Source organism: Pogoniulus pusillus, chromosome 29 (genome assembly GCF_015220805.1).
Source record: "Pogoniulus pusillus isolate bPogPus1 chromosome 29, bPogPus1.pri, whole genome shotgun sequence".
NCBI classification, from domain to species: domain Eukaryota; kingdom Metazoa; phylum Chordata; class Aves; order Piciformes; family Lybiidae; genus Pogoniulus; species Pogoniulus pusillus.
In genome coordinates, this window is record NC_087292.1 from 10,418,920 (window position 1) to 10,441,824 (window position 22,905).

General features: G+C 39.3%; 1 long non-coding RNA gene across 2 annotated transcripts in view; it reads left to right on the forward strand.

Moving 5' to 3' along the window:
- Positions 1-22,905, forward strand: part of LOC135188106 (uncharacterized) — a 211,518-nt gene that overhangs the window by 72,469 nt on the left and 116,144 nt on the right. For both annotated transcript variants that reach the window (XR_010307564.1, XR_010307565.1), the window contains exon 2: positions 19,617-19,665. This is a non-coding gene — a long non-coding RNA (uncharacterized LOC135188106). The remainder of the gene's footprint in view (positions 1-19,616; positions 19,666-22,905) is intronic.

Here is a 22,905-nt window from a genome sequence, read left to right on the forward strand (position 1 = left end):
CTAAGGACGGTGAGTTCCCCTTAAAGAGGAAACAAAGTCTTATTTTCCCTCCATCAAACCAAGTGGATGAAATGTCAGTAGCCACCCCTGTTCTAAAGACATGCACATACAGCTTTTGGAGACAGATATGGTTCAGAGGTATTTCCTACCTTCATCTCAAGGTTAAAAGAAATCTACACCAGAAAGTGATTAGCAGATGTATACACTCTTTTTTGTCTGCTTTATCCATATGAGTTCAGAAAGAAAAAAGATAATAAACAAGAGAGTGAGGTCCTTATGGAGCAGCCAGGATGTGGTGGACACATACCTGAGTCTTTCTAGCTTATTGCACTAGTGAGGCATTGTAGCATTTGAGGAGCATACAGCAGTGGCTATGCTGCTATAAAAAACTGAGATGCTCTTTTCATGCTGATTAATCTGAAATCTCCTACTTATATTTCCATACTTGCTCTTTGATGCTAAAAGACTAATTTCAAAAGAGACATCATGGCTCTAGCTACCAGATGATGTGTAGTTAAATTGTAGTCATGCTGTGCAGCTACTGTAGATTTGTGACAGTGGTGGAATAGAATTGAATATCATTTATATTGAAAGCTGAACTCTGGTATAGAGCAGAAATGCAGTGATACCATTTTAATGTGAGTGGGGAAAGTTAAGGTTCGAAATGCCTAGGTAAAATCTTTATATTTGGGGGCAAAAAATGATAAATGTTGACACCAGGAGTAAGGTTTGTTGGGTTTGTTTTATGGAAATAACTCCAAATAATTGCTCTGAGGATTTAAACGACAGGATTTTCCTAACTTATTTGTTTGCATTAGAAAAAAAGAGAAAAGATGCTGTTTGTGGCATTTTTTCTTGATATTTATTAATTCTTACTACTGATCAGAGAAATAAGAGCTTGAAACTCCCACTTTGTCATTTCATACATACAGTGAATAGAGAATATACAGTTAAAATCAAAGCAAACTAAGGTGTCTGGTTCAAGAAGTGATAAGTGTGAATATTGTGCAACTGAACTTGTTCACTGTCATCCTCAAATGGTTCTCACGGCTTTCATTGCTTGCCTCCTTCAAGGCTAATTGCACCAAGCAAGAGAACAAACTTATTCTAACAAGTTGTTGTGCATCAGGATGTATTTTACCTTTTCTTCTCTAGCTATTAGCTGTGCTTCCTAAAGGACAAATGATGTGAGTTCTTGACTGTTCTTTACAATTCTCAGTTTCATTGGAAGGATTCATAACTCCAAGGTGATGTGCAAATGTAGGTACCTTAGAATATTAAGAAAATAATAACCAAGAACAAAACCAAACAAGTAAAAAAAAAAAAACAAAAATTTGCAACCATCTCATCAGTAAAGAATAATGAACAGAAAATTGTTCTAGTAATGTAGAGAGGAAATAGTGAAATAAGGAGCATTTTCATATGTACTCCCATTCTACCAAAAAGGAAAAATTCAGAAGTATAGCAGAATTATACCTCTGGATTCAAAGAGAGATAATCTGAGACATTACCTTTTATGAGTATTTCCTATTTCATAAACAGAGGCTACACTTCTACTTCAGTGGCTGACTTAGTTACTGCTGTTACTGGAAGTCTGATGTTCTGCTAAGCCTTAGGTCTGCAATGACATCCTGGATGAGGCAACATCAGTTACTTCTCCTGACAGATAGACAATAAAGAGGTTTTTTTTTAATAAAGAGAAAAAAGGAAGGATACATTTCTGTATTGCTTTCAAACACAATTCAGTCTCCTAGGAAGGATATCAAACTAAATTCGTGCAGACAGCCAATGAAAGATGAGTCTCTACACTATGAATAGACAAAATCCTCCCTAGAGCAGCCACACCACATGTGTAGCAATGATTACATGAGCCACTTGAAGCAATATATAATCCACTCCCAGACTCCCTCCTGTCCACCTAATTCTGTATCAAAGACTTTTATTGAGGAGTCATGTATATTTCATTCAAGTGTGAGTATTGTCCACAAAAAAATCTATTCATTAGGTGCCAGGTTGGGGGCAAATGAATGACACAACCTTTGCAGAATTTCTTCTCTGTGTTTGCAATTGCTTTATTATAACAGGAGCCTGAACACCAACTAAAAATGATTCTTCCTTTTGTCAGTCAGTGAATGAAGATGCAACTGAGAATATCTAAAGGGAGTCTATTGTTAACTCTATAAACAAGTGGCCTGCTTTTGTTGTGATGTCTGTAGACTTTGCAGGTGGTAATGTGTCTTACCACTGCAGATTCACCAGCTAACAGCATTTTTCGTGATCATCAATGAAGGATTAGATGTGTATGTATAGGTGAATGAATATAAACTTAATTTAAAATGTGCAACTTATGCATTTGAGGTTCTGAATTCAATTTTTGGCCTCAGACACTAATAGTATGAGCCAGTGTCTCTTGAACTAAGTAAGACAAGGATAATTCCTCAATCCCCTGTCAGTTTTCATATTTTTAAAATTGGAAATTTTAAAGTTCCTTTATTTATCTCAAGACATTAATACCAAAAAGCTAGTCAGTGAATAAATCATGTGAGTTAGTTTGTTCAAGGTTTTCATTGTTTCATGTGGTAAGATACAGTTGCCTATTTGTATAGGTATTAATAAAAACACTTTCAAGGTTGTATACTCTTGAAATGAGATCAATGAACATTAGGAGACTCATCAGGTGGTGGGCAGTGGCAGAGTCGTTAGTCTGTTCTTGTATATTAAAGGTGCATCTTTAATATCCTTCCTTCAAAAGCTTTTCCTTGACATTATGGATGAGATTTCAGCCTTAACTTCCTGCTGACTTCCTAATGCCTCTTAGAATTTCATAAATCCTGGCAAAGTCACAAGTACTTGAGTCTGCACACGGCAACATAAGTCCTTTGTGATCATAGGTCAGCAAAATTATTGTGATCTCTACAGCTTGAAAAACCTCACACAAGACTGAAAACCCTAATCGTTCAAGAGCATTGAAAGAGAATGCTTTATAGAATACATAACCAGCCTAGATAGCATCAGAAAACTCTTATTTTTACCTCTTCTCTTCAAAGTAAAAGATACTATAAATAATATCTTTTATACTCTTCCCCTAATATAAGTTTAGATTTATATACCCAGATATAGGGGCGGTGGGTACTATGAAACTCTGACACCCTATAATAGTAGGTGTTTCAGAATGAGAAATAGCTGTGTTTAAATTTACTTCATTTCCTCAAGTGAAAAAGATCAAATACTCTCTTTGGGAAATGTGTTTTCCTAAAGATTTTAGTAAGAGAGGGAAGGACACTGAAAACTCACCTGGAGCCAGTGATTTGCCAAAGCTGCAGAGATAAGCGTATCATACCCACTTTATGGTCTGCTTTGAGCAGATGTGACTGTAAACAGAACCTTTTCTATTTTATTTTTTTTTTCCCATGAGTCTAGATTAAAGTTTGCTATTTCCCCAAGCTTTTGCTGAAAGACAAATTGTGAAGTTCCTCTTTAGGTAGCTTCCCAGAGAGCAGATGTGCAACAGTGTGAGGACAAAATTATATCCAGGAGTGTAACCAGATAGTGGGATATAATCCTACCCCATGTTTAATTGTATTCATTTCATGCAGTTAAAATGATGTTTTTCTTATACTGTTTTATCTAAGTCAAAACCACAAAAGCACCATCCTCTCCTTCAAGTAATAATGAGAGACAGTCTACCCTCACCTCAGCAGAACCAGCCACATCTGCATTCCAGCCACATCTCTCACTGTGCTGGCACCAAACCCACTGGGAACAAAGAAATGAGAGCTTTACCTTGCCCAGATAGTCTGTCTTTTCTTGTTTGTTTGTTTTTTAGTACACTAGATGTCTATAAAATATTGATTACACAAGACATTAGTATTTTGAAATGTATGAATTGTTACAGCATTTTCCATAGCTGTAACAAGGATATAGTTCTCAGTTGATGCTCTTGCACTTCCCTTGCACACTGATAAGAATGCTGCATCTGTGTCTGCTGTTGCCCATCCTGAGGTATGTCTGCAGATGTTGCAAGGTAAACTGCCCTATTTGGTTGATCTGTTGTTCTCAGTATTTATCTTTATTAACAACTCTGCCCATATGGTAGATCTGATGCTCCTTGTGGTTTGGTACTGGTGCAACCAAACCCCACTGAACAAGTTCAAATGTCTTGATCCGTTATGTGTGTACAGAGACTGTGTACATCACCCTTTCATTAAGCTTCTTCTGAATGACTGGATTTGTTGTGTGTGAGTAATAAGCTCAGCCAGGATTTCTGGAGGATTGATATATCAGATTAAATGTGACCATCTCTACTATAGTTACAGATTAGCTTTCCTATGGGAAAAAGAATCAAGGAGTTCTGGATATGTTTTTCCTATACATAACTCAGCTTAAGCTTCTCATGCTTAAAAGTAGTTGAGGCTCAAATTCAGCATGTTCTTAATGCTCTCAGTTTCTTATTTAAGGTAAGGCATCTATTTAATTGGCAGTAACCATCCCTATAGAAGCTTGCTGTGATTTTCATTGAATCAGACAGGCTGGAAGAGACCCCCCAAGATCATCCAGTCCAAACTATTGCCCAGCCCTGGCCAATCAACCAGACCATGGCACTAAGTGCCTCATCCAGGCTTTTCTTGAACACCTCCAGGGACAGTGACTTCACCTCCCTGGGCAGCTCTGTGAAGAACTCCTCCTAACCATCCCAGCCTATACCTCCCCTAGAACAACTGAGACTGTCCACCCTTGTTCTGTTGCTGGTTGCCTGGCAGAAGAGACCAACCCCACCCGGGCTACAGCCTCCCTCCCAGGATAGTTGCATACAGCAATGAGGTCCCACCCTGAGCCTCCTCTTCTCAGGCTAACAACTCCAGCTCCCTCCAGCCTCTCCTCATAGGGCTGTGCTCCAGACCCCTCACCAGCTTTGTCACCCTAACTTTACAAAACTTTATTCTGAACTCTACTGTAGAATGACTTGAATGCTAACTCGAATTGTGTCTGACTGCAGAGCTCCAGAAGTTCCTGCAGATACTGCAAACACTGTCAGGTTCTTGCTAAAATAGTGACTGCCTGGTGCAACACAGAGCTGAAAACTTGCTTTTATGAATGCAGCTTCTGGTTGCATTAAAAACAAAAAACTTACATCTTGAACTCTGAACCAAAAAAATCCTTTCAATGTGGGCAGTGCTTGAAACTCACTCATAGATGGGCTGGAACTTCAGGCTATGCTGTGTGGCTCAAGTCCCTACAGGGTGCATTTGTCAGCCTCCTGAAAGAGATTAATGAAATGGTGACCCATTTAGCACAAGTCTCTGTGGACTGTTAACATGGTTCAAGAACTTCACAAAATCTTTTTAAAGGAAGTAGGAATGTGTTTTAAAGAGATTTTTTTCAAGGACTCTGGAGTGCTCCATGGTCAGTAAGAGGCCTGGACTGCTGAAACATATGTTTTCTTTGTTCAGCTCCATTAACAGTCAGATATTGTGTGTATTGTCTCTGTTGAAATACTGTTTGTTCTTGAACTCCCTCAGATTTCAAAGTAACTCATGGAGAATTAGGATATGCTTTTGTTTGTGTTGCTGTGTTGGTTTATTCTATAGACTAGCTTTCTTTACTGTGATGTTTAGGAGGAACACCAAGTGTTGTCATCTGTGATTCACTCTTAGTCCTCTTGGTTTTTCTCTTACATTCTCATTAAAGATCTTCCAAAATCTTCAATATATAAGGAATGTAACCCCATTGTCTCCACAGCTCATATAAGCTGTAGGGTTTTACTCTCATTTGTTTGGAGTGCAGGCTGGAAAGATCAGAGTGGGTCATAGTGCAGGTATTTTGGCTTTTGCATAGTGAAGTGCAAACCTTTAAAGAGCTACTTCTCAGTAGAGGAAACAAGTTTCAAAATACTTAAGTAATGGGGAAATAAGTTATAGAAAATAGAAATCTCAAGGAAAACAAGAGTAAGCAGCAGAGGACAAGACTGCAGCTGCACTTACAGGTTCTTGAGTATATTTTTCTCACCCACAGATACCCTCTAACATCTGCAGTCCCTCTATGGGGAATCATGCTAGACTTCCACCAGTTGATGGCTTCTCAGGTCATGTTAGCTGTCACTGCAATTTACTTAATTCAGATCTCCTGAGCTGTGCACTGTGGTCAAGTCTTCAGTCATTAAAGGTTTTATTGTATTGACTTTTTTGTCTTTTACTCCCTCAAAAGGGTGTGTTCCCATTTGTCCCAAAGAAAAATCAATTACATCTAGGAACATGCTAAAGTGACTAAAGGATTGGATTCCACGTCTTCTCATTAGAAGGCTGAGCTAAACTGTAGCCTCCCTGAATGACTGGTGAAAGTGCTGGGAGTTATTAACCCACAAATACACCTTTCTCACATTGAACAAGCTGCATTGTGTGCTGAATATACTGCTTCAGAACCCTCTTGTGGCCCAAAGCAAAGCGGCACCACCTGACTCAGTGCTGGTAATTTCTTCTAGTATATGCTGTGTAAGATCATGATGGTCGTTACGCAGTGGCAATGTACTCAGGAACTTTCAGATGAGTGTCTGTGCACTTGTCATAGTCTCTCACTGTGTCAAGTGCTTCTATTTCACTTGAAAATTCAGGGAAAGAGAATAATTTCAGTTCTGCTTACTAGAAATCGGAAAGAAAGGCAGCATTTAGGCTGTTCTAATCTATCCACTATGGGATTAGTGTTTCTGTGATACCTGAGTTACAAACCTCCTGTTGGGGCCTGTGATGCTTCTCCCATCAGGGGCTTGCAGCACAGTCTAGTGACATTCTCAGACATTAAAATTTGGGCATAAGGCTCCAATACTAGGAAAATTTACATGTCATTATAAAGAAAATGAGCACCAGCAGGGCAGTCACATAGTTTCAGTCTAACACTTGACAGTTTCACTGCACCAGTGATTTCAGTCCAGAAGTCCTTTTCTTGTTGATTAAGTCTAGCCCCTTAGTTTGAAAATAGGCTTTGTTGAACAAGTGCTGCCAACTGAGAATCTTAAATGAAACCTGCTTAAAGGTTTAGAGCTCCATGGAGAGCAGTCTCCTGGTACATCACTGCAGGGTCTCATCACCATCTCTCTGCCTTACATGCATCCTCTAGATCATCCTTTCTGTAATACAAGAATAATTACTACCTCTTCTGGAACACAAAAGTACAAATGATATTTCTGATACTGTTTTTGCCAGGTTTTAAGTTTATTTGGGACAGCACAGTCTTTACCTTCTCTGTGATTGCAAATTACAAGTATGAAAGCAAAATACTACAGAAGTAAAATTATACAGCAAGGCAGGGGACTGTCTCCTTCACTCCATACTAGGGATGTTGTGCCATAAGTGGAGAAAAAAATGAAAAAGTAGAAGCCAAATGTTCACAAAACTTCTGCAAGAAGACACTATAATTCATGAGACTATCTAAGTATGCACTTAGGTGTGTATATCTACTTCTAATCTTGCTCTAGGGCAGCTACTTTCCATGTTCTGTAAATACATTTTGAGGCAGATTTTCAGACTTTGCTGTTAACCTTATGGATTTTACTTTCCATTAATGCTAAGTTATACCATAAATCTTGTGTAGTGAGAACTTACTAAAAAAGTCTGATAGAGTAGCAAATCTTTTCCTTTTTTTTGGATTTCAGTCATCAACCACCATAGTAAATTTTCTCTGAGGCCCTCATAAAGCTGATGGAGAGATGCCTTTGAAAAATAACAGAAGATCTTCAATTTTAGGTCTGAATTGGTTTTGCCTTTTTTTTTAACATAATTAAAAAGTCCATGTTAGTGAGACAGTGATGTGAATGAGTAGTGGTTCTAAATTGCAGAAAAGCAGCTTGGAATTCATGAAAGAGTTGATACACACCTGACAAATAATGGGATTTATTCTGAAGAAGTCATTGCTTTACTTCTACCTTTTTCCTTTGTGCAAGTATCTCTTCTAAATAATAACAAGACTAGCAATATATAGCTTTCTGTATGTCATCTAAATCATAGAATCAACCAGGTTGGAAGAGACCTCCAAGGTCATTCAGTCCAACTAGCACCCAGCCCTGGCCAATGAACTAGACCCATGGCGCCTAAGTGCCTCATCCAGGCTTTGCTCAACACCTCTAGGGACAGTGACTCCAACCACCTCCTTGGGCAAGCCCATTCCAATGACAATCATTCTCTCTGTGAAGAACTTCCTCCTAACATCCAGCCTAAAACTCCCCTGGACACAACTTGAGACTGTTCTGTTGCTGGTTGCCTTGGGATTGTAATGCAGGACATGAGCGTAAAGTTTCCTTCTTTATTGCATTTCTTATAATGTTCGGTCTTTGGCCAAAAGTTTTAGCTAGGGTAAATATGTAGATGTAGGTGTAAAATTCATAAAGTGGGGATTTACTAAAGAAATGCCAGTGGGTTCCTCTAATAAAGTCATGCAGTGTGCCTGAGCAGGCAATTATTAAAGAACAAAGCATCTACTTACAAACAAGCATTTTGGTAATCAGCAGTGAAACCACAAGATTATGTTCTCTTAATTATCATCCAAGGAATTGATTTGCTACTTATCAGTAGCTTCATTTGCTGAGTACTGATAACACTGCAAGTCTGTAATAAGAACTGTCATAGTTTCTATATTTTCCAGGGATGTTCAGTGTCCTGTTTGAAAAAATACATAGTCCTGTCCATGCTCTGTTGTCACTCTGTATTAACTTAGACTTTTATTCCATTTTGATTCATCTCCAGGACATTTTGAAGCACCACTAACACAGGTGTGTTTTACAAACCTTTTACAGTGGTTTATGGGAAGTTGTGAACTGTTCTTTTGCTTTCTTGAAGCAGCTTCTTGTCAATGTAGCATCAAAATTCATAGCCTGCAGATGCTAGCTACCATGACTGTGTATTTAAAATCCACAATCTCTCCCAAATGCTGTAGTCCCCTGAGACCAGCCTCCCACAATATATAAATCTCTGGAAATTTCTTTTCATCGTCATACAAAAAAGTGGCCTCACTTCCATATCAATAGCATTGTTGAAGTCTTTTCCATAGTACTCCAAAGCAGTGAGATCATTCTTCATGCACATTTATTCTTAATTCCAGCTTTACATGTTAATCTTGTAAATTGCTTATGGTTTTATAGCATAATCACAATCTGATTAATTATGATTATGCTATAAGGTTGTTCTAAAAACTCATTTAGAGGTGTCTGGTGTCAGGGATCTGGAGGAGATTCTGTGCTGCTCCAGATGTTAAACTAGATTTTGTGTCTCATTCTAGTGCCAGGCAAATTAATGCCAACTGTTACAACATTCTAGAATCATAGAATGGTCTGGGTTGGAAGGGACCTCCAAAGCATGAGGCTTCCCATAGCCTTACATTTCTGAAAGGAGCTCTTTGTGGAGGACATGGTTTGGTTCAAAGGAAGGTCAGTGGGAGTTATTTTTAGCAATTATTTTGCATTTCTACAGCACCTCCTATTTGCTGATAATTTACAGTTAATTATGCCTAAGAATGCCAATGAGTAAACTGAAGAACAGCATTTATCAAAAGCAGCCACTAAGGACATTGTCATTGGAAAGTGGCAAACTCCATAATATTGATGAAACTTTGCAGAGTGAGAAATTCCAGTTTGAGAGCTGGTGACTAATTAGCTGCTCTGGTTAAATTTATATCTTGCATGCCTAATGACAGTCACCTTCTATAGGTGCATTTGAAAATTCAGCCTCTTGGTTAGATGCCAAAAGCTACACAGAAAATCAGTGGAGAGTTAGGAAAGGGCTAAAATCTGAGCCTGCTACTTTGAAATTCGTTGTAGCTGTTCAAGATATATTTTGTTTTAAATGAAACCTGACATTTACATCATAGAAATATTTGGTTTTGTACAGTCAGAACAAGAAAAGCTGAAAACCTTCCAATCTTTTGTGGACCAGCAATTTGGAATTATTTATGAGAGTAATGTAATATTTCATTTTCATATTTTCAATTAAAGCAGATTGAAAGCAAAGCTGTCCAGATCAATTCAGTGAAAAGAAATATTCTGATTTGGTTTAAAATAGTCCTGAAATGAAACCTTTCTTTATTCTGTTCTGTTTTTGTACATCAGTAGTATATAAAAAATGAGGAAAGTTATCTCAGTCTTCCATTTTTGTTGCTTTGTTTTTTTCTTTAGTGATGCCTACTCTTTTATTCCAAAACTAAATGCATAATAATTATCTGTTTTAAAAAAGAGTTGATGTGGTTCTTGAGGCTATGGCCTAGTGATGAAGGATGCTGGCAATAAAGGCTGGACTGGATGATCCTGGTGATCCTTCCAACCATAGTGATTCATAGTGATTAGATGTTGTGCTGAGGGATTTGGTTTAGTCAAGGACTTGTCAATGTGCAACTAATGATTGGACTCTATGATCTTGAAGGTCTTTTCTAATCTAAAAAATTCTGTGATTCTGTGATATGTTTTTCAAGTTGAGGATTTTTTTCCACAGAAATTGAATTCATACTGAAATATTATTGCTGAAAAGATTTAGCATTTCGAGTTCCGTCCACCCAGAGCTAGTGATTCTGTACAGCCTTCTGGAGTGTAGAGAAGAGTGATTTGTACTGATTTCCTGCCTGCTGGCATAACTGTGTGTGATGGTTTGTGAGTACCTACCTCCTTCGACTCCTTATGAAATCACCCCAGACTAGCTTCAGCCAGCTGGAAGTTAAGGAATGAAGCTTTATATTTACAGCAGGTATTTACAATAATTACAGCTATATATTGAAATATGCAGGTTAAAAGTAATACAGAAACACAGCACCCCTCCCAGAAACCAGAATCCCCAGGAGGGGCTCCCAACCACCCTTCCACCTTCTTTCCACTCCTCTACCTTATCTCAGAGTATGCCTTACAGTCAGGTGAGCTGTGAGGATCAGCAAGGGGGGGTTAGAAGAAGAATTAGTTGGGTTTACACAGCAAAGGCCCAGGGAGAGGAAAAGCACAGACACCAACAGAGATTCACAGACACTGTCTTATCTATGTTTGAGTTCTTGTTTTTATAGATCTCAGCAAGCCTATGTGTGAAGTAGGCATCACCATTGTTTTCACAGCTGATAATCCTTTTATTTCTCACCAAATATTCCAATTAGCCTCAAACTAGCACACTGTGGAAGAGACTGTACTCAGAAGGCTCACTTGTACCCTGCCACAGTCTACCTTTGTTTATCAATAGTCTTTTCCCTCCTTTGGTAACACTTGTCTTTTTAATTAAAAAATTATGTGGTATTTGAACAATACTTTATTTGCTTGTTCCAGGGGATTCTGAACCTGTACTCAAATGTCACGGAGTTCATATTAGTGTTTGAGTTTCATATTCTGGTTCACATGTGAAGTCCCATTACAGCATCCTTTCAACAGAGACTTGCTTTACATATATTTTCCACGTACTGTTTTCACAAAGAAGCTGTTTTTCATTGTTCCCATAGATAAAAACTCCTGGCATAGTTTCATCTCCTCCAAAATGAGCTACTAATGCTGGATCTAAATTCTTCCCTGCTGCGAGTTGCCAGGCAACTGCCACACAAATTCACCTGCAAGCAGCTGGTTTGGTCCCATTGTCCCCTTCTCAGGCATGGAAGTAAAAACTCCACGCTGACATCTTGGCTTCCCGTGGCAGGTGGATTAATCCCAGATGATCCATGCAGAAAGAGGCTAGAAAGCACACCAGCCCCTCCACCCAAGCCTCAGTTTCCATGCATGGAGAAGCCCATTACCTCGCTCCAGCATGAAACAAAGCTTCCACCTCCTGTGTCCAAATCCCTAAGCATTTTATCCTCAGTGTTTTAAGTGTGAATATAGTTGGATAAATATGCCCATTTCTCTGGTATTTCTTGCCTTTTTGTCAAATGCATGTGTATCATTTTCTGATAGTGGGAATGGGAAAGTAACTTCTGAGAATATTTACCAGTGTTGGTTTAGTCTAGGTCAGGTTGATGATGTTCTCTCTTGTGGTTTTTGGTTTTGGTTTTTTTTTTTTTGAAGCTCACCGAGGGAGCACAAAGCCATTGGCATTGCCAGCAAAATATTTGTGAGAGCTTGTTTTTTTTTTTTTTTTTCCTTTCAGATATTATTCTGCCTTCTGTTTTTGAAGGTAGCCAATTTGATCTTGATTACAGCAGGTATGTGAAGAAGGTTAAAAGCACAGCCACTTTTTATGGTCCTTAATCAGACAGGAGTGCAGGGAGATTACAAGAGAATGAAACTGGTTACTGTAGAAAAATGAGGCAGGAGTTGTGTTTTCTCAAACTGATGCTTGGTACTTTTGTTGTATTGTATGGTCAGACTTTCTGACACTACCTGCTGAGAAGCTGCTCTGTGGGACAAACCTGGCCATGAAGCAGCTCTTGGAATGTAGTCATGTGTGAGATCTTTTTGAGATCTTTATCAGAATAAGGTGGTTGTAACTTGGTTTAAAACTCCCCTAATTTATCCTTGGCATATCATGGTACTATTCTAAAGGTGGTCTTGAATGGTTACATCTATAGAATAAGCATGTTTCAGCTACTGTGGTAGATGTTCTGGGTCATGCTTCAATCCTGCCTCTACCAATATGTTGGGTGTCTTTACTCCAGTGAAGAGTTCAGCCCAAATTTTCTGTTGCATGCTCTGGCTCTTCCTCAATGTCACTGTGTATGAATACAGATGCAAACTAGGAGAAGGCTGCTCTCACATGGTGCTGAGTGCTGCTTGGACTTCCACAGTGCTGCCATTTGAAAAGGTAATATATTGCGCTCTGAAGTACAGAAAGGAAAAAAAGAATGGCTTATGTTAGACCACTTAGCAGGAGGAAGAGGAAATGTCACTGCAAAATTTTGCCATAATTCTGCTGAAATATGAGGTTGCTAATAGCTTAACTTCCATTTTAACTGACTTGTCTTGGCTCTTTCTTCAGCCATCTGGAAACAATAGGAAGTCTGTTATTGAAGCAGTGAAATCCATAGCCCATGAAATAAATATTATGCCCATACTGACTCCCTAAATATTATGGCATTACTCACTTATCTGAAAATGCCATGTGTGTAGAATCCCATGCAGCAGGGTTTAGTAAAATTATACTTTCTCAAAGATGCAAGTCCATGTGTGAGACCAGCCAGTAACCACCACTCCTTAAGATGACAATCACTGTATTTCACAAGCCCAGGGGTTCTGAGGATACCTTCCTGCTGCCAACTCAGCACATCCAAACCAGAACATGCCTGACTGGAGCCCATTTCACCATGCTTTTGTCCAATGAGGTTATTGTACAGGTGTTGCAAGGTGGTGGTGTATCTCCCACCACTGCCATGGCCACAGGAGCTGACAGCAAGCCTGTCACAAATTACTGAGTGCCTGTCTAAAAGTCAGAAGTCTCTAAAGGGCTAAACAAATAATTGCAAACTTGGAAAAGAGCAGAACATGTTTTTTTCCATCCACTGAGGGAAGTTCTTCAATACCACTAGGGAACATCAGTGACAGAATGCCATAGGTGGGATTCTTTCAACTAGGTGTTTACTTAGTTCAGGCTTTGGAAGAATTAAGGCAGTTTTAGGTTTGTGAACATTTTGATCTAAAGAGAAAAATAACTTCAGTTTGTATCGTGTTGTATGAGGAGCAATGAGATGTATCATTCCAATGGATGGTCAGCCTGAGGGCTTCACTTACTGAGATGATCTTTTACTTAATTCCTAGTATCAATAAATAATATTTTAAAATACATATAGTTTATATAATCATTTTCAAATGTGTCAACTTGGAATAATACTAAAAGCTGTGAAGTGGAACTGCTGGCTCTAAATCTAGATGTTATGTTTATAATTTGCTCTTACACCTCTTCTTAATCATAATATACATGTTGAGCATGTCAGGTTCACAGCAGCGTTCTTGGCAATGGCTTTTGTGCTGTAGTTTCACAATCAGTTATTATGAAGAGGCAGACATTAAAATGGATCTATTATACCATCCAAGGCTTCTCTTGACAAACATTTATTGTAAAGCTCCAAACTTTCTGCAGGGGTCTGTGTGCTGACCTAGTTCCAAGACCTAGCCATGCACTGAATTGATTCTACTCTGTAAGTCAAAATCTCATTCTGTAGTGTTGCTCATAGCTAATGTTGTGAATTTATTTAAACGATCATTAACAGCAAAGACTTAATCAAAATGCTACAGTATTGCCTGCTTCATGTCACACCTAACTCATTTAGTGTTGAAAACCTTGGTATTTCCCCCCAGTAGATAGATTAAACTGGTTGAGGAGTTGGGAGATAATTTGTTTGCTTTTTTGTTTGTGGTGTTGTTGGGGAAGTTGTTTGTATGTTTGTTCTTTTTTTTTTTCCCTGAAACACAAAGTTTCCAAATACAATATTTTTAAGCATGTTGGGCAGCATTTACCAAAGGACTTTCAATTCTTTCATTTCCTCATATTGAAGACATTTTTATAAGACTATTTTTCCTCTTAAAAAACATGGCACTGTAGAGGAAATGTTGTAAATTTCTGTTCCAATCTTTCAGCTTGGTGCATGGTTTGGTGTCCTTCACCTCTTCTATGTAGACAGACTGAAAGAGTTGGGGCTGTTGAGTCTGAAGAAGAGGAGGCTCCCAGGTGACCTTCTTGTGGCTTTTCAGTATCTGAATTGGGTCTAGAAAAGATGGGGAGGGGCTTTTCGGTTATCAGGGGTGAGATGACTGGGGGGAGTGGAACAAAGCTGGAGATGGGTAGGTTCAGGCTGGACCCGGGGAGGAAGTTGTTCAGCATGAGAGTGGTGAGAGGCTGGAATGGTTGCCCAGGGCGGTGGTTGAGGCCCCTCCCTGGAGGTGTTTAAGGTGAGGCTGGATGAGGTGTGGGCTGCCTGCTCTAGGGTAGGGTGTCCCCTGGCCATGGCAGGGGTGTTGGAACTAGATGATCCTTGTGGTCCCTTCCAACCTGACTGATTCTATGAGTAGGTATCAAGAACCACAAAATGCTTGATAAAACATGTTTCCCTGCAAAATCAGGAGATCTCTAGTTATGTACCCTATGTGATGCAGAGGCTATGTGGAAATACAGGACAGAGCTTAGAATAAAAATCTAATAGATTAATATCTTGACCCTTTTTTATTTGAAATTACTCTTCAGCTTTATGACTTTTGCTTGCAGAGAAGTCCATCAGGGAACAAATAGCATTGGACTTTCTGACATAAAAATGTAAGTGAATTGTTTCCTAGGTACTCTGTTAGGAAAAAAAATTAATTACAGTCTTGTAGTGCAACCAGATTAATTCTTTTTTAGACATACCACCTAAGACAGCAAATATTTTAAAAGCTTGGGAGTTAAATATATGCAAAAAATAACAGAGACTCCATGAGGAAGCCAAGGCAGGGACTTGTAATTAAAGCAGAAAGGTCTCTTGCAGTAGTGATGTATCTCATTCCCAAATAGGTTTTGTTTCTGCTTCTGCTGAATGAAATATTAATACTCTGAACCTGTACATCTGCTTAATGTACTTACAAAGGGACTGCAAATCCATCCCAATAAAACTGTTATTAGAGCCTTGACCTCTGTGTAGTGCCAATAAAACTGAATCTTAGCAGCGTTAGTGGTTTGATCTCAGTTAGTTTGAGACTCCAGGGGGGTTTTAGTGCATAACCTTAGAATCACTTTCTATTGCTGCTCCCTCACCATCTCCATCTTTCCTGGTGTGGTAGCACAACTGGTTGACAGCTGTATTGCATCCTAAGAAGGATACAGTAGATAATACCACAAGTAACTTAACTTCAAGGCTGATTCTCAACTCTTTTATTATGCCTCATTTTGATGGTATCTCCCTGTCACAAAGAGTAGTTTTTGCACTTCACTATAGATTTATTTTGGAACAAACTATGAAACACTGTAAAACTTCTTGCTTCTCCTCCGCTAATGATATAAACAGTTCTAGACAAGGCATTTCATAAGCTTTTATGTCAATAATGATCCTCAGCTACTTGTGTGTGTATCACTTTAGAGCTAGCCACCATCAAGCTTTATATCTTTAAATAGAAAGAGAATGAAGGATTTTCCCATCATCAAGAATAGAAAAATAACAGACTAAGGCTATCTTGAGATAAAATTCTATTCATTGATGTGTCAGAGGAAAAAAGTCTTTTTCTATAAGACCATGGCACAGAAAGAAACTGCTTTGCATCTTCTTTTACTTTCTAGAGAAGTTTCAGGCCTGAGGACTTTGTCTCAGTTTAGAGCTATGCAATCTAATAAGTGAAACAAGTCTAATAACGGGACCTAAGGGTAATTATGGGTATCACTGAGCCATCCTGATAGCAGCTAAAGCACTTGCTCAAGAGTGCTGCAGGAAGAGGCACTGCAAAACATTACTGCAAATGTTCCTCTCCTAGTAAAAAAACTTAGGAGAGATACAACCTTTCTTCATTTTATACACCCTGGTGGAAATTGACTGAACTTAATTGCAACATGAGATTTTAATCTGTGAAGGGTGAAGGATATCAGCATAGCCTTAGCCTGAAGAAAAACTGTCTTGTACAAATGACCTGCTAGGGGAATGGAATTAATATAAGTTGTTTTTATAGGGAATGCATCTCCGTTGTTTGTGAAAAGAATACCCTACAGAGATAGAGTTTCTGAATAAGATATTTGTTGTTCTAGCAACACACTGAGGCACTCACATTGAAAGAGTAAGCACTAATATTTGCAAGCTGAAATAAAGTTTTGTGTCTTTGTGTGCATGTACAAAATGAATATCTGGAAGAGGAAAACTTTTTGTTAGCAGCTGATCTGTCTGCTTTTGTCAGTGCAGTAAAGAATCCATAGAATCAGTCAGGGTTGGAAGAGACCACAAGCATCCTCTAATTCCAATCCCCCTGCCATGGGTGTTGTGTGGTTAAAATATTCTGTCAGTAATTTATTATAGATTTGTTCTATAGTTACTTGCAGAATTGCTTATCTTTGTTTCTACGTAAAAGTGGGAGATTATTTAGCTCTCATAAGAATGAGAGAAATCACTTTCCAGTGCAAATTCACAGCAAGCAATCACCCAGGTAGCACACTGTGCTAGTTTGAGCCTACCTGGGGTATTTTAGAGAGAGGAATTAGATTATAGGCTGTGTAAAGGAACCAGTGGTGATGTCTGCTTCACTCATAGGCTTGCTTAGATGTAAAAAAACAAGAACGCAAACATAGATAACAGAGTTGCTCTCTGGCTCTGGCTGCCTCCCTTCTCTCCCTATCTTGCTGTCTGTGTAACTAATCCATCTGCTTCCTAACCCCTGGCCGATTCTCCAAACTCACCTTGAACATAAGGCAAAGTCTGGGATAAGGTAGAAGGGTGGAAAGGAGGTGGAAGGGTGCTTGGAAGGAGGTGGAAGGGTGGTTAGGAGCCCCTCCTGGGGTCTCTGGTTTCTGGGAGGGCTGTTGTGTTTCTGTATTACTTTTAACCTTGTCTATTTCTGTCTACAGCTGTAAATACTGTAAATACCTGCTTATATATTGTGCTAAGCTGTAAATATAAAGCTTCATTTCTTAATTTCCAGCTTGGCTGAGTCTACTCTGAGTGATTTTTTCTTAAGTGTGTGTGGGGGCAGGGAACACCCAAACTGTCACACGCAGAGTAGTGTTCACATTCCCAGCATGCAGGTCCAGTTGCAGTTAGTTAACAAATGATTTATTTCAGAACATTGATTTAAATTGCAGTCACCCACCAGAGGGTGACTGTTGCTGGGCTTTTAAGAGGAAGGGTGAAGTAAGGTCAGAGGTGCATTTAGGTCATTACTATCTTGGCAAGTAACATGTCTCTATGGGGGTTTACTTCAGCAGGCTGCAGGATGTGAATTCCTTGTAACCCACAGATATCCACTTGCTTTTACCCTCCCCTCTCCTTAGGAAAAAAATTAAAGGTAAAACTTCTTCAGTCCATCCACAGTAAAAAAAAAAAATAATGCAAAATAAGTTCACCATTTTTGAAATGTTATGCTTCTGTCATAACAACTCTGGGGAAAAAACAGGTATAAGGAGCATCAATTCACTGGCACTTCTCCAGGACACTCTGGATTACAAGAAGTATAGCAGAAATGCTTTGCTTTTCCAGCTAATCCACTTAGTTCTGATAACATTGGTCACCAACTTTCCAATAGCCAATAAACAGAAAATAGCATACACTGTCATTAGCAATTCTTGTCCGTGTTGTGTTTATGAGGAAAAAAAAAAGGGAGATTTTGTGTTTTCATTTCTGCACTAAAGTGCTCTGGGCGCAGGGAAGAGATGCAGACACAAGGGCAATGAATAAGCTCTGCAGAGGGCAAAATGGTGAAGGGAGTGCTGAAGGCAAACTTTTTTAAATACACAATTCATCTTTTCTAAGTCTACATCTTTGGTGAGTTCATTTTGTCATTCACAAAGCTGCAGCAGTGAGGCACAGAGGTTAGAGACTTTCTCTACCAAAGAGGTATTTATGAGCTTTTAAGTAAAAAGAGTGAAAAATATTTTTATTAGAGGGAGGCTGCCAGGAGGGAAATTGATTCACTGGCTCTGTGTGAGAAAGTAAATATGTCCCTTTCACCTTAAATCGGTGCATCAAGCTCTGGAAAGTCCAATTATATTGACAAAAACTGATTTAACAAATAACAGAACCAGTAGGAGTGGAAGGGAAGAGGTGGAGGAAAGAGGCTCTGGAGGTGGGCAAAGTTACTGCAGGAATTGGCCCCTTAGGCAGCATGAGATGAAAAAAACTCAGAGGTGGAAAGGAAGACATTCCTGGAGGACTTTGTACTGCTGGAGATTTATTTGGCAGCAGAGTCTGTGTGTTTCACGTTTAATAATAAGATGTATTGTTACAGTTTCATGGCTTAGAAATGAATTCTGAGCCATTTCTGAAGTATAGCTGAAGGCATGTCTATACATTTTAAAAGAAGAAACAGGACTTTTTTCCCCTAAGCTTTGTTTGAAGTTATAGCATTGCCAAATTGTTCTTGAAATCACTCACCTCAGACGGTGATTAATGGGCTGAGAACAAAAGAGGCTGTAAGCATTGTCAATGCTAAGTGTTTCTTTGCTTGTATTTACAATTCTCTGCCTTGAAAACTAGCTTGGTGTTGTCTTAATCAGGATGGTAATTAAAGCGCTGCTTAATGATGTCTGCTTAATGAAGTCACCTGAAAATATTCTGGATGGGCTGAGAAACTTAATCATCAGGGTGATCTTGTGATTATTGGATTGTGAAGAGGGGCTGTGCAGCATCAGGAGTGATTAGGGGAGCTTGGGTGACTTAGCCAATATGCATGTGGGAGCCTGTGACACCTCTTTGGCTGTCTACAAAACCACATCTCTTGGAAAGCGGAGTGCTTTGGTGGCTGGGGCAAGCCTGTTGAGTTTGAGGAAGGGAAAATGCACTAGAATGAGCTTAGGAAATAATTAGCAGGAAAAATAATTATATACTTGAGCTGGCTGGAACCAAAATATACAGCAAACACTGTGGGCCCTTTTCATCTGGTTGTGGAGTTTGCCTTTCTCATGATAATGTACCAAAACAAAATCCCAGTTGTGCATATTAAGCTTGAAGACTTTCCAATCCACGGTGGGAATATTGTAGAGTGAGCTGCTCAAATTGAATTTCTCTTTGGTTTTTGTTTCCAGGTCTATCTGACAACGAAGCTCCCACTTCAGGGAAGCAGATGGCTTGCAGGTTGGTGAGTGTGCAAGGGGGTGCACCTATACTTGCCTTTTTCCCTGTCTTTCATTGTGCTTTCTACTCAGGTAAATTAATAAGATAAGGATAATAAACTTTTGGCCTCAGAGAGATATAATGGGAACTCAGGAACATTGCATCAAAAGCAAACTTCTCACAATCAGTAGTTTCCCTACCATATCAAGTGATCTTGTTCATACAAATATAATGATGAGTTTTTAAAACTCAGTTGGGTTTCCTATCCTGACTAATTCTGCCAAGAAATTGTTTCAGAATCGTCCTACTCTGACGATCAGGAATCTATTTGTTCATTGGCATTTTGTAAACAGTGCTATAGAACAGAAACATTGCAGTGACCAAAAGTCTGTTTTCCTGATGCTGTGCAATTGTAAAAGGCATTATGAAGTACAATTCTCCTCTTTCAATTCTAATGTCTCACTTTTCTTCGTGGTCTAATGTCTCACTTTTCTTCATGGCTAAAAAGAAGGGAAGTCCCTCTTTATCAAGATGCTATCTTCCACTTTCTGCCAAAGATCTCCAGAAAAGTTGATTCTTACAATGCAAAATAATGAATATTCTAAAAACTGAAAGTTATTGCAAGAATTCAGGCCTTGCATTCCTAATTTTTTTTTTTCTAATGTTAATAGTGGTTTTTGAACATCTACCCAACCTCCATGGACTTCATTATACAATCTAGTTGCAAGTCTATTTTATTGCTCCCCAGGCCTCCTGTGCAATTCAAATAACTCCATCATATTTTACCATATATTAGAACAGCAAAGAATTCCTGCTGTGCTTTTTTTGTAGTTTTGTGATTTTCAACATACAAGTGCCTGAAAATTAGCATTTTGCATTTAGTAATGCAGTCAACCTGCCTGTAGAATAAACACATAACATCACACACTAGGTGTTTATTCCTCAACTTCAGCAGGACACTATTGCAGTTTCTAGGCTTAGTCTGTTCCATGCCAGTTTGCACTTCATTCACATGTTAAATGAATCTACTTCTTATGCCTTTGTCTTAAATTTTACTTTAATGATATACAAATCTCTGCTAAAATCTGCCCAAAAGTTGAGCAGTGTGTATACCAATTTGGTCTGACTGAAGAGTCACTGCATGTCACCAGTGCACTATAAATATGGCACACCACAACTTGTGAGCAGCTGAAATGCTGTAAATCTGCAATTTTGAGTAAATCAAATCTACTTCCAGTAGCTGTTTTCAAAAACTCCTATCTAAATGATAGAACAAACTTGGAACTCCAGCTCTTAATGCACAGGTACAGAATCCCTGCAACCAGCATATCATTCCCAGTGCTTAGTCAAATAAGGAATTAGGTATCCTGCTGCCATTGCTTTATTTCTCTTTGTTTGCAAATATTGTCTTTCATTGGTCATTTGATTCTATTTCTCTGAGTAGTCTATCACAGTCGTCATACCACAGTGTAAAACTGGGGATACTTCACTAATCCCACTGAGCAGACTGCTTTGAAGTCAAAGGCGAGGTGGTCATGCATGTAGAGGGGGGCTCAAAGCACATAGATAAGGTATGCTGTTGTACACCAGTACCTAGGTGTGCTGATTAAAGGGGCAGCACCCTAAGAAAGCTGAGGGGGTGTGGAGTGTGATAACATTGCCTTTGTAATGAAGGTGAAATCTCCTCTCCTTTCAGTGTGAATATTGTACTTACGGAATGTGCTACTACAGCGTAACCCTACAGAGGGAATTGTAAGATAATAGACCATTTGTCTTGCCTGTCTAATTTGACTTATATTGCAACAATCATCTGTGCTTGGCTTTCCTGTTACTGCTCAACTTGAATGAGTACACAGAAATGTCATGCTTAAGTTGCTCTTTGAAGAAGAGAGTTTGCAGCGGTTATGAAACTGTGTTTAGAGTTCTGTGTTTACAATATGTCCATAAATTGTTAATGGAAAAAAGCTGTAAGTCTCTAAATTTTGGGAAAAAAAGAAGAACACCTGGAAGTACTTTACATTCATCATAACTTCATAGAAAAACTCTCTGAAATAGGAGTTAATTTTGTTGTTCTCATGGTAGCAATTACAGGATTCACTTCTTGTGAGGTTTCTTTACATTTCACATGATCTACCTGACACTATCTTCTTACAAGGTGAACAGTTTCTGGTGGCATGTTTACAGTGCACCATTGACAATGTCAAAACCACAGCTACACTATTCTAGTCCCCATGAGTTTTGGAAGCCTGCCTGGTGATGACACTGTTCGTGTTTCAAGGTACAGACTGTGTGCCTTTCAGCACGTCTCTGGGCTGTATCAGGAGAAGTGTGGCCAGCAGGGCCAGGGAGGTGATTCTCCCCCTCCACTCTGTTCTGGTGAGACCCCAGCTGGAGTACTGCATCCAGTTCTGGAGCCTCCATTACAAGAAGGTGGTGGACATGCTGGAGTGTGTCCAGAGAAGGGCCATGAGGATGATCAGAGAGCTGCAGCAGCTCTGCTGTGAGGACAGACAGAAAGAGTTGGGGCTGTTGAGTCTGGAGAAGAGGAGGCTTCCAGGTGACCTTCTTGTGGCTTTTCAGTATCTGAATTGGGCCTAGAAAAAGATGGGGAGGGGCTTTTTAGGATATCAGGGGATGAGATGACTGGGGGGAGTGGAACAAAGCTGGAGATGGGTAGGCTCAGGCTGGACCCGGGGAGGAAGTTGTTGAGCATGAGAGTGGTGAGAGGCTGGAATGGGTTGCCCAGGGAGGTGGTTGAGGCCCCATCCCTGGAGGTGTTTAAGGTGAGGCTGGATGAGGCTGTGGGCTGCCTGCTCTAGGGTAGGGTGTCTCTGGCCATGGCAGGGGTGTTGGAACTAGATGATCCTTGTGGTCCCTTCCAACCCTGACTGATTCTATGCTTCTATATTTTTTTTCCATCTATTCCTTTAAACTGACTCTTAGTCTTGATGTTTCATCTTTATTTTTCTAATAGGTCTTTGACTCTCTCTCCAAATTCAATAGAGATTTTGTACAATCTCACTGCTAGAAGAGAAACTGCATCCTGTCCATAGTGGTATTGCAGGTTAAGTCAGAGATGTATAGGCAGGACTGTCTGCCATAGGAGTGCTCCCAGGTGTTGATAAGGAAGAAACCTACCCTGTGATAAGTCATAGGATTTATTAATTTGAACGACTGTAGAAAAGTCACAGAAAGAGAATTAGAAAATTGCAGTCCAACATGCATTTTAGATACTCTGTTCCCTCCACTTCAACAAAACAT